The following is a 3,176-nucleotide window of genomic DNA, read 5'->3' as shown; positions in this document are numbered from 1 at the left end:
CCTTTAACCTGGTATGCATAAATGGTTTCTATGCAAATAAGAGATGTCATCATCTGGTATACATCTGTCCCTTACTGATTATGCATTTTCAAGATGTATCTAGTATGCATTGAACTATCTGAATCTCAATTGGTTCTTCCATATCTTTATGCTTCAACTTCAATCAACTTGTATTAATATACTGCCCTTTGCCAATGACTGACAAAAAGGGGGAGAACAAATTTCACCATGGAGGAAAATTGTGTGTATCTATTTGTTAATGGTGGTACAGGTGTTAGGGGGAGCAGCTGCAAGAAGACAGGGGGAGCAACTACTACTGAATGGTACAGTCATGTATGTGAACTCAATAGCATTGTAAAATTGTGTAAAGTTCATGTACACACAATTTAGGGTGTTAGTCTAGATGTTGTTCTAGGACTTCAAGTGTTTTGTCACGTAATTGATAAAGGGGAAGATTGAAAGTGCCTTGGTTTGTCAATTAGTGTGAGTGTTGAGTCAGCAAGACAAGTGAGCCCCATAGGAAGATTGTTTAAGCGTTTGCCTCAACAGGATGTGTGCCCGAACTCATCAAAGGTAAACTTAGCCTCACATCCCATGTCCCAAAACACCAGGTATATAAAACCCTTAAAATTGGATAGAACATCTTAGGGTTTAAGGTGAGAAAACTATTTTGTAAAATCAGGAAAATCTCTAAGTTCTCTTCCCTTGTCAATTTATCGATATGTGGTTCGTTGAAATCGAACCCTGCTATCGATGTCCTCGAAACTCACTCGATATTATAGAATTAAGGACTTTAGATGTCTAGCAACTACAAAGAATTTTAGACTAAATTATCGATGAATTGATGGACTGTTCGATATCATCGAATTTTAAATCTCGAGGTCATCAAGACGGCTTGATAAAATTGACATCTGGTCAGTTGTGTCCAATATGCTGTTAAGGCAAAACATGTGATTCTTAATATATTGAAGAGACCCTCGATATCCTCGAAATTCAAATCTCGATGATATCGACAGACCTTTGATGATATCGGATTGGGACATAAAACTATCCAGCAAGCTTACAGGTAAAATATTTCAACTATCGAGGATCACTCGATAAAATCGATATTCAAATATCAATCATATCGAGACCAGGTCGATGTCATCGAAATAGGACACTAACTGTCCAGCAAGCTTATAGGAAAATTCTTTGAAAATATTGATGAATTGACACTGTTATCGATATCATCGACATTCAAATTCTGATGATATCGAGGGATGCTCGATCATATCAAACACCCGTTATGTTTCAAAGGCAACTGCTCTCTTATTTTCAAATGTCGAGGAATCGAACCTTATTTCGATGAAATCGGAGTTCAAAATTCGATGACATCGAAGAGTGTTCGATTTCCTCAACCAGTTGGCAAAAAGGTTCAAAAGCGTTTGACAGATTGAGTTCATGTCATCGAGCGGCCATTCAATGCTATCGAGAGTATATGCTCGATGATATCGAACCCTGCTTGATGATATTGAACTCTGTCAAAAAATATGACTGTTTTATTTCCATTGGAACTTTTTACCTATTTAATGAGAGCTTACCTTTGGTTATTTGTAGAGAAAATAGATAGAGCTTTTGATTGTTTAAATCCATATCATATATCCTAAGCTTTTTTTTCTCATGGGAGTTCATCCTCCAATCCACCCTCATCATTGATATTCAATAGAGTGGATTGGTGAATGAACTTCCGCATTCAAGGATTCTCCAGCTACCATCTTAATGGTAAATCATTGAGCTGGGATACCTTGAATGCATAGATGATTGGGATCACTCTTTTTATAATATAAGAAAACATTTAATAGAATAGAATTCCAACATAACCTTGACCCAACCTGTCACCTTACATTGGAGCATCATCTGTGTTGCAGTTCAAGGGAGCAAAAGATTCTTCATCATCAAAGGAGGAGATCTTCATCAACGTGTTAAATGGGGCTTATCTACTTATCTGTAAGTCATTAGAGTCAGAGACTATTTTGATCATTCCTTTTGTAGGATTGGGTCAAAGGTGCTTCTCACCCCTTTCAAGTCCTCATAAGAGGCCTCCGACGGGAGTGTACGTGGGGGTGCTGTGTGTTGACCCTTTGCTTATGGGAGCATAAACTATTGAGCTCCTTGTGTGGATCCTTGGCTTGTGTGACCTAAAATCTGGGTATTGTGTGTTGACCCTTACTCCTGTGTGAGGCATAAACTTGTGTCGTGGAGACATGTTAGAGTCAGCCTAGTGTAGGTTGTACTGGTTTGAGGTGAACCTGATTTGAAACCTCCATTAGTGAGATCCGGTACACTCAAGGTTTGAGTGCGTCCGCCGGAAGTGGAGTAGACATATAGTCAAACCACTATAAAAATGACTGTGTTTGAGATTGCCATTTACTTCTACTACTTGTGTGATTTCTCTGAATGTTCTCATATTGCATGCTTACATGATTATCTGGAACTGAGTAGAATCACACCTCACGCACAGTCACATCCATCATGAACTATAGTGTACATCTTGTTTATCTTTTGAATAGTTTTATGATTGGATCCTCGATTTGGCTTGGAAGCCATTAAAGTTATATTGAAGAAATCCTGATACTTGCATATTTATTCAGATAGGGTGATAGGTTTTTAAACTATCGTAAAATATTAAAAGGTCCTATTCACCCCCCTCTAGGACATCTTGGCATATTCCCACTTCAAGCGGTCATTACCGTAATTTCAGGCCTGGGGCGTAAAATCAAGTCAATCTGTGGCACATGTGGGCTACACCACACACAAAAGTTGAGAGGATTACCCTCCATTAAAACATTCATAATCACTTGTTGGGCCACCGAGGCGTGGATCACAAATCCAGCCCATCCATTATGTGTGTCCCACTTGGTTAAGGGGTTAGGCCAAGTGTCAGATGCATTCAAATTTCAAGTGGACCCCAGTGCCTGATTTTATATCCTCGAGCTCCCAGTTGTATGAACGGTTCAAGGAGATCAAAGTTACATGGGTCCCAAAGTATTATATCTATTATATCTACACTGTTCATCTATATTTAGAGATCATTTTAGAGCATTATCTAAACAAAAATGAATCATATCCAAGGATTATATGGACCATACTACAAATAGTAGTGAAGATAATGATTTCACCGTTAAACCATTCATAGG

The sequence above is a fragment of the Magnolia sinica genome, chromosome 9 (assembly GCF_029962835.1).
Source record: "Magnolia sinica isolate HGM2019 chromosome 9, MsV1, whole genome shotgun sequence".
NCBI lineage: Eukaryota > Viridiplantae > Streptophyta > Magnoliopsida > Magnoliales > Magnoliaceae > Magnolia > Magnolia sinica.
The sequence above is the reverse complement of the archived record's forward strand: the minus strand, read 5'-3'. Positions refer to the sequence as shown.